The sequence below is a fragment of the Zingiber officinale genome, chromosome 1B (assembly GCF_018446385.1).
Source record: "Zingiber officinale cultivar Zhangliang chromosome 1B, Zo_v1.1, whole genome shotgun sequence".
Classification (NCBI taxonomy): domain Eukaryota; kingdom Viridiplantae; phylum Streptophyta; class Magnoliopsida; order Zingiberales; family Zingiberaceae; genus Zingiber; species Zingiber officinale.
Genome location: NC_055986.1, coordinates 44,826,387 through 44,835,965, shown reverse-complemented (window position 1 = coordinate 44,835,965; position 9,579 = coordinate 44,826,387). Strand labels below are relative to the sequence as shown.

The 9,579-nt window shown below is 37.8% G+C and overlaps 1 long non-coding RNA gene across 7 annotated transcripts; it reads right to left on the bottom strand.

Moving 5' to 3' along the window:
• Positions 1–512: 512 nt before the first annotated feature.
• LOC122056172 lies at positions 513–4,320 on the bottom strand. 7 transcript variants are annotated; one of them, XR_006133060.1, is made up of 6 exons: positions 3,900–4,320; positions 3,626–3,798; positions 3,384–3,485; positions 1,391–2,369; positions 925–1,010; positions 513–852 (listed from the first exon to the last, which is right to left on the bottom strand). It is a non-coding gene; the product is annotated as an uncharacterized LOC122056172 (long non-coding RNA). The 7 variants fall into 7 exon arrangements; XR_006133056.1 differs by having other exon boundaries at positions 925–1,631; positions 1,751–2,369; XR_006133055.1 differs by having other exon boundaries at positions 925–1,940; positions 2,012–2,369.
• Between the last annotated feature and the right edge of the window lie 5,259 nt (positions 4,321–9,579).

Sequence of the window (9,579 nt, the reverse complement as noted above, 5' to 3'; positions counted from 1 at the left end):
GTCATATTCCTTCGTTCTGCCACACCATTCTGTTGGGGTGTACCAGGTGCGGACAACTGGGATTGAATCCCGACCTCTGATAAGTAATTCCTACACTACAACAAAAACCTTCATAGACATCGATTTTCCACCGGTGTCTATTACATTTTCGACCGATGTCTATGAAGGCGATGTAAAAGGTCTGTCATTTTAGACATCGGGTTAAAACCGGTGTAGTATCACTTAACAACACCGGTGTTCAAATCGGTTATTAACCGGTGTAGTATCACTTAACGACACCGTTTCATCAACAGTGTAAAACCGATATAATATTATATGTTAATAACACCAGTTTTAACAGCGGTGGAAAATCGATGTAATATCAATATTGTTTACGACGCCGATTCGATTTCTGAAATAGTGAAAAACCGATATTATACAACATTTTAATAGTACAAAATTTAGTTAATATTATTATACATCGGTGTATCTAAACACACCAAGTTAATATCCATATAACCAACACATAAATATTATTCTCACAATATAAAAAGATAATAGATATTGTACACATCAAGTCTGTATCCACAAATTACACAAATATTCTTCTTACAACATCAAAAGATAATTAACTATGATGCCTAAATCGCATTGGCTGATGATAAATCACCGACAGAGGTTAAATCACCTTGAAAAATTATATCAAGCTTATAGTTGCGGGGAGCAGTGTTGCCATTTTCAGTCAACTTCTGTAAAAATCTTCTACCATTGTTGACTTTATGTTTGTAGCTGATGCCAAACGCATTTCATCAATTTCTATTGTAAGCAAGGCGTCACATACAACCCGTCCAACTTGGAGAATTTTTAGGCAACCTGATAGGATGTAGTTGTAATGAGCAAAAAGATCAACAACGAAAGATCAACTGCAATAGATAGGGCACTTACCTGCAACTGGGCATCGAGGATGTGGTTTCTTTGTGCTTATGTAGTGGATTACTGGTTCCTTCTCATAAATGTGCTTGCAGTCCATCCTGCTTGATGAAGAACAACAGACAGAAAGAACACGGTTTATAACTTTAATAATAATAATAACATACCTTTTGCTTGGGAAACAAAAAAAAAAAGTGAAACAAACTAGTCATAAGCTTCTTCATCACTTGATAAATAAATATACATCAAGCATTGTTCAAGGAACATGAACAATTGAATCAATAGAATCTGTTAAAAGTTTTTTTGAGTTGTTAGAAGGAAATATAAGTAGAAAGCTATGGAATGTTGGCTACGGCATTAACATATCCTGGGAATACGCAAGGACCAATGTTTAATTGTATATGATACCAATGTTTTATTGTATATGATATTCTCATTTTCTAAAAATGCATTATAAATGATTCTAACAGTTTATGCCAACCGATGCAATAGGACTACTTCTGGATATCCTTGCTTCTCTACCAGTTGTATTATTCTCACGGTTGCCTCTTAATGTAGGACCAATATGTGCGATGGTTCTTCCTGACTGCATAAATTGACTGGGTGATAAGCTATTAGGATGATTTATGCTGGCCAGAATGGCAAAGAGCTTAGATGCTTCCCATTTTCAACGGCAGTTAACTTAAGAGGTTTGTTGTGAGCAAAGGCAAAGCGAGCAAGAGCTGTGAAACAATTGAGTCTTAGTTAATAACACCTTAGTTGTGAAATCAAATTAAGAGCAGAAACTTGAGAATCCAATAAGAAAACAACATATAAGTAAAGCTTTAATAGTTGCACATACCTACAGCAACCTCAGCCCTCACCAAAGGACTTCCATCCACAGCAAGTTGTAGAAGATTTTTAATGATATTCAACTCAGACTTTAACTTTTCATTATTCTCAAAGTCCTCATCGACTCTATGTCCATCATCAAATGTGATAGATGCAACATCAATAAGAGTCCCCAAAGCAAAAATAGCAGAAGCTCTAACCTACCAAACAGATGTTGAACTACAAGAATTTTCCTAGTAAAACATAGACTACAAAGATGTATAAATTCTACCTCAGGCTATGGTTCCAGCAATTAAGGTAAAATAGTTGCTACTCCATCTGCAAGAGAACCTATGATTTGTACTTATGGAAAATCTTCCCAGAGCTTTCCTGGCCCAGACATAAACAAAGCCATGGAGAAGTAAAGGTTCAGTTTGCCCATCACTTGGATTAGCAATTTGTAAATGCTTCAGGGACACATTTAAAAAATTTGCTTGAATACATGCTTCTTGTCTCCGCCGATGTCCATCCACTACAACTGCCAAGACAAAAGCAGCCATTGCTCGCTGCTCAGCATAGGCATCCATGCTATCATGAAACCTGATAAAATATGTGTGACCACCATCTTTCACCAGATCTACCTGACAAGACTGATATCATTAAAAAAAAAAAGTAAACAATAAATTAGTCATTCTCTAGAAGCTAGCAAAAAGATGAAGGAACACCTAGATCAAGGTCAGCAGTCTAGCAAAAGATAAAGGACAAAAGAATATTAGCATGGAGGATGGTTGTAATTACATCAGGTAAAGTATGTAGGAGTATACTTTTTAATCAGTATGGAACAGAGATGAATGGTTATGTGTGTACCTAACACTGACAAAATAAGGGAATGCCAGCAAAGAGCATCAACACAACCAAAATCATGTCACATGGCATTTGTCAATGGCTATCCCAACAAGAAGGGTCCTATGCATGAGCTACTAAGCTCATGTGGACAAGGGTCAATGAGTAGTCTTCTCAAACAAACAAAAAACATGGTACCATGTAGGTCATTCTCCTCCTCTTATCTATATCCTTCCACTTCATCTTCCACCCCATAATCCCCCTCCCGATCACTAGAGAACAACACAACTAGAATTAACAATCTGGCACAATGCCAAACTAGCATAGATGCGATCTAGTTCCAACTCCATGATTCGACACGCATCTTACTCAAACTTATATGACACAGATGTGTATCCAAGTGTGACATAAATGTTTCCAATTGTTTTTATACATGATCAATAGAGATCTTTGAAATTCCACTCGAAGTGTTGGGATCAGAGACACAAGTATGAATTGGGTAGATAAAGACTAAAGATTCTAAGTATCAGAGTCCAATGCACGTCATAACAAGATCACAATCCTTTAGCAAGAGGAGTGGTTGGTAGAAGGCCTTGTCCAAATATGCATTAGTGGTTGTGTAGAATATCAATTCTATGAAGATGGTCCAAGTGTGAAGACACCATGGATGTAGCCAATTATTACTATATTTGACGGTCTACTTCACTAAGGAACAATTCCCTAAATTAGGAAAATCAATGGTACTTAAGAAAATACTATACTTTACCATAAAAGGCAGAAAATTAAGGAGTTGGAAATTTACCACTGTCTTAAGTGCCTACCTGAAGAACTACTGGTAGCTGTTCTGGTGGTTTCTTATGTTCGGAGCCATGGGCTAGCCACACCTCAAAAGCTTTCAGTTACTTTGTAAAGAATGGGCTTGGCTAATTTAAACAAAGTAAAAAATATTAGTGAAGAGTCTCAGGTAAAAAATGGATATGAAACAGGAGAGCAGTTAGCAGCTCTCATAATTCGCTCAGCAAGTAAGAAATTGCGAAAGAGACTTGCAACTAACAGGTCTTACCTAAACAGTCTCTGGAAAAGATCTGCGCAATTGCATTTAACACTATTGTCCACATTTCCTCTCTTGGAGAAGGCTCTAATTAAAGCCTCGTTGGCTTCATTGAGTAGAAGCTTGAGGCACACTTCTGCCTCTTCTTCCGATAGATCAATTTGATCCACGAGCGACTCAATTACCTAAGCCACACAATCTTTAAGAACCTCAACTAAAAATAAACAAAGACAGGAAAGCACACGAAAGAAACAAGCCCAGGGTTCAATGACAGCGAGAAAATCACCTTATTGAACCGAACCTCCAAAGGGCCGGTCCCCAGGGCGCTTGTGGTGGGCATGGCCAGCAGGGGATGAACAACCACAGATCCGTAACTACGAGTGGCAGATGCAAGATTGATGAGGAGTGGAGGAGGGAGAGGGAGGAGGGTGATGAGAAAACAAGCGGAGGCTCGACGGAGGAAGGGGTGGAGGAGGCGAGGATCTCAAAGAGAAAACAAGAGGAGGCTCGATAAGGAGGAGGAGAAGTAGCAGAGGCGAGCGAAATGGAGGAGGGAGAGGGAGGTGGGCGGTGGATTGACGAGGAGCGGAGGAGGGAGAGGGCGGAGGGTGATGAGAATTAGGGATTGACGGTCCCTAATTTCGGCGTCGATCTAGGAAGAGGAAGAGGAAGAGGGAGATGAGGCGACGGTATGGTGGACGGCGCGATATAGGTTTAGGTTTAGAGGGAAGAGTGAAGTGTTGCAAATTTCAGCTAAGTATTGGTGGGAAAATTTTATTATTTTATTTTATCATAGACACCGGGTTTTAAAAACCGCTGTTAAAATCGGTGTCTATTAACCAAAAAAAAGGCGCTCATAGACATCGGCTTAAAAACCGATTTCTATGAGCAAAAATCTGCGCTTATAGACATCGATTTTTGGAAAAACCGGTGTAAAATACTCAAAGACATCGGTTTTTTCTTAAAACTGTTGTTGTTCCACCGATGTCTATGAGGGTTTTTCTTGTAGTGCTAAACTCTCCTAAGAGGTATTCGCCACCACGATCAGACCGTAGTGTTTTGATACTTTTACTAAGACGTTTCTCCACATCATCCTTGTACTCTTTGAACTTATCAAAGCACTCAGACTTGCGGCGCATCAAGTAAATGTATCCGTATCTTGAATAATCGTCTATAAAAGAGACAAAGTATTCGAAACCACCTCTTGCCTGGATAGACATAGGACCACACAAATCAGAATGAACCAGTTCTAACACATCTTTGGCTTTATACCCCTTGGCCTTAAAAGGTCTCTTGGTCATTTTACCTTCCAGGCAAGATTCACAAGTTCGAAAGTTTTCCAACTCTAATGAACCCAAGAGTTCATCAGCTATAAGCCTTTGAATCCTACTTAAGTTAATATGACCAAGCCTTAGATGCTAAAGATATGTTTGGTTCATTTTCGAAGGTTCTTTTCTCTTATTGGAATTAGAAGATGTGTTATTAATTTCCATTTCTTGCTTTATGGAAGAAATTGGATTTAAAGTATATAAATTGTCAACCAATGCACCAGAACAGATAATAACCCTATTTCTCTTTATTACCACATTGTTATTAAAAGAAATAGAATATCCATCCAAATACAGTTTAGAAACTGAAATTAAATTCTTTCTAAAACTGGGTACATAAAGACAATTTCTTAAAACCAAACTTCTATTCCTATCAAAAGATAAGTAGGTGTCTCCCACTGCAACAGTCGCCACCTTAATAACATTGCCTATGTAAACGGTTATCTCTCCTTCAAATAGTCGGCGGGTTTTCTGGAACCCCTGCAAAGAGTTGCAGACATGATCAGTGGCTCCCGTATCTACACACTAGGTGCTGGTAGATAACACCAATAAATATGTTTCAACTACTAGAGTATGAGATATACCTTTATTATTCTCTTTCCTACGAGGACAGTCCGCCTTCCAATGTCCTGACTGCTTGCAAATGAAGCACTTTCCCTTCGGCTTCTTCATTCCTGCTCTTGGTCATGTACCTTCAGGTTTATTCACCTTTTTTGCTGAAACAACCTATTTCTTCTTCTTCTTGCCTTTTGACTTAGAAGTAGAACCATTTTCAACATAGTGAATCTGAGAATTATGATGAAATAACCCTTCTGCTGCCTGAAGTTCTATCAGCAGTTCTGCCAATGAATACATCCTTTTATTCATATTATAGTTCAGGTGAAAATGCTCAAAACTTATGGGTAGCGTTTGGAGAATGATATCGATCTGGGTTTCCCCATCGATTTCTCGTCCAAGGATTTATATTTCGTTCAAATAAGTCATCATCTTTAGGATATGATCCCTTACGGGAGTCCCCTCTGTCATGGTGGTTGTCATTAACTTTCTCATAGCTTCTTGCCAAGCGGCCCGATCCTGGTGACCAAAGAGATCCTTGAGATTGTTCAATATATCATAAGTTGTTGGTAAATCCTGATGTTGATGTTGCAGCACATTTGACATTGAAGCAAGAATGTAACACTACGCCATCTTATCTGCTTTTACCCATTTCCTATGATTCTCAATCTCCTCTTGGGTAGACTCACCATTAGGCGCATTAGGGCACTCCTCTGACAGTACAAACTTATAGCCCTCAGCAGTTAGGACAATGTCCAGGTTTCTTTTCCAGTCTATATAATTGGGACCAGTAAGTTTGTTCTCTTTCAATATGATGGCTAGTGGGTTGAAAGTCATCCTAAGAATCACAAAAATAAACTTTGGTCAAGACTCTAAATTTAGAATAATATTGATTCCTCAAACAATACTATTTTAAATTAACCAACACCTCAAATCACCGTGAATTTTGCATGCCACGATAGTGTGGACGTATACAAAATCATATATTTGTAAGAGGAGGTTTTACCTATTAATTTTATTCTTGTCAACCTAACTTTATGACAAATAAAATTAATAGTTGGTTTTCCTTCGGTCACACAAATAATAGCAGTGACTCGGATGGGGAGGATACTATTAGACGTCCCTAAGTGTATACCATTACTTGACACTTAGTGCATTAATAAGATTGTGCCCCTTCCGATGGGGAAGATCACACGCTCTTAATTAATTTCCTATAGTCATCCAAAATGGAAGTTTGATCTAGTGATCCGCAAACAAACTCATCCGATATGGAGGAAGGCACTCAGAGCCAACGCGCAAGTTTGTTTTCATCACTTACAAACCAGTAATGGAGACCATGGAATTTATTTTAAAAATCCCTCTCCCACTTAGTTATTTAAGGTGAGGAATTTTAACCTATGCAAGCATACATCATATGCACACACACACATCACAGTAAATAAAAGCAATAAATTTGGAAATTAATTTTCCAACTATTATGACATTTTCCATCATTGTCCTCTATGTGCTCCAACCCTAGCTGCTGCCATCTTTAGCCACCGCCATCGGGTCCAGTCGTCGATCTATCTTGTTTCTTATTCCGCTGCACCTCTAGTCCTCTAATAGCACCACGCCTCGCAAGGATACGATCCGTGACAAAAATTAAATTTTACATATATCGATCCTATATTCCACGAAGGAATGTACATGTAATCTAGATCGAAAATAAAATTCTAAAATCCTAGGGCTAATACAACTCCTGCTGTATTAGTTACATACAATCATGCACACACAAAAATAATACCCTTGACATGTCCATGTAACGCCCCGCCCCTTCCTGCTCTAGCTGACGGGGGTTACTTACCCTTACTTCTAAAAACACAGCGGAAGTCTTATCTATAGTATATATATTTATTTATTTATTTTTCTTTTCTTTAAACCTTTCTTTTTCTTTAACACATCATCATCAGCTACCTATCATATGAGTCACATAACATGCTTAACATAAACTTAAACCATGATACTAAAGAGCATGATGAAGTGTCATAGAGTTATAAAGGAAACAACATGAACATAATTCTTTATTAATTAAAAGCAGGTTTTCCTCTTTAGCCAAGTCACTACTACACACGTCCTTCTTGCCCCCTCCTGCTGCTCCCTTAGTACATCCATTCTTTGCCCTTATCTGTGGTACAAGGAAAGTAAGCTGTGAGCACTCAAGGCTCAATAAGATCCTTTCCTACTCACAAAAACCGTATAGCATAAATAAAGCTTCAATGCATAAAGCATAAAGACAACTCATCATATCATGTATAGAAGCATCATATCATAACAAAATCATATGGTATCATGGCATATCCTCATAAAGTCATAAAGTGCAATCTAGCATAACATGATCATGATCATAACATATCAAAACATAATCATAAGGTTCATCCTAACATAACATAACATAATCATAGGCATCATGGTATATCGTAACATAATCATAATATGTTATGCAAGATGACTTTTAAAAACATGATTCATGCAATAATATATATATGCAACATGTCCTTTGAAAACTTATTTCATACATACTTAAACATAATCATAACATTGTTAGGGACCCGGCTTGTACCACTTACATAAATGCACGCGTCCTATGTAGGTCCAAGGTAGCAAGTCTTGAACCCTACAAGGCATAAATACTAGGCCCGTTTCTTAGTCCATCGACCTAGGGGCACTTAGGAGCTCATCCCTAACGAGGCCCGTTTCTTAGTCCATCGACCCCGGGGCGCTTATGGAGCCCACCCTTGGTACAAGCCATACATAAAGTAAAATAGCATGTCTTACATATCATGATTCTTATCATTTCTTGCACATCGTATCTCTTATCATATCATACCATATAGAATTTTGGGCACACAGCTCATCATAATGGTATGTAAAGATTTGGGAACACAGCACATCATATATTTTATGCATAAATTAGGCACACAGCTCATCACATATATCATGCATAAGTTGGCACATAACTCATCATAAATAATACACACCATAGCATAAGGGTTTTCATCATGTATAGATCATAAGTGTGCATAATTAAACATAGAAGCATAGAAATCTCATAATCATGGCATATAATATACATGGAAAACATAATTAGGTTTCTAACCCTAATGTCTTATAGTGGCCGAACCATATAGATTGGGTTTTTTTTGGTAAAAACTCCATACCAACATGTGAACCCTAAGTACGCATCATTTCTTATACCATAAGAAACACCATGAGCAAGTTTAGGTAGGGTTCTAGGATTCTTAAGCTTACAACTTATCATGGCCGAAACTTGTCAAGCATACATTGGGTTAAAAACTATCATTGTGAACCCTAAACAACTTCCATAGCAAACATATCAAGGAATAACATGAGCATAGTTGAGTTAGGTTCTAAGTTTCCTAGGCCCTTAAACATGAAGTGGCCGAGAGTTATAGGACTTAAAACTAAGGTTCAAGTGTCCTAAAAGCATGAGAACCTTAAACAACTTTCATAGCAAATATTTCAAGGAATAACATGAGCATAGTTGAGTTAGGTTCTAAGTTTCCTAAGCCTTTAATCATGAAGTGGCCGAAACTTGTAGGGCTTAAAACTAGGGTTCAAGTGTCCTAAAAGTATGAGAACCTTAAACAACTTTCATAGCAAATATTTCAAGGAATAACATGAGCATAGTTGAGTTAGGTTCTAAGTTTCCTAAGCCCTTAAACATGAAGTGGCCGAAACTTGTAGGGCTTAAAACTAGGGTTCAAGTGTCCTAAAAGCATGAGAACCTTAAACAACTTTCATAGTAAATATTTCAAGGAATAACATGAGCATAGTTGAGTTAGGTTCTAAGTTTCCTAAGCCCTTAAACATGATGTGGCCGAATGTTATAGGACTTAAAACTAAGGTTCAAATGTCCTAAAAGCATGAGAACCTTAAACAACTTTCATAGCAAATATTTCAAGGAATAACATGAGCATAGTTGAGTTAGGTTCTAAGTTTCCTAAGCCCTTGAACATGATGTGGCCGAATGTTATAGGACTTAAAACTAAGGTTCAAGTGTCCTAAAAGCATGAGAACCTTAAA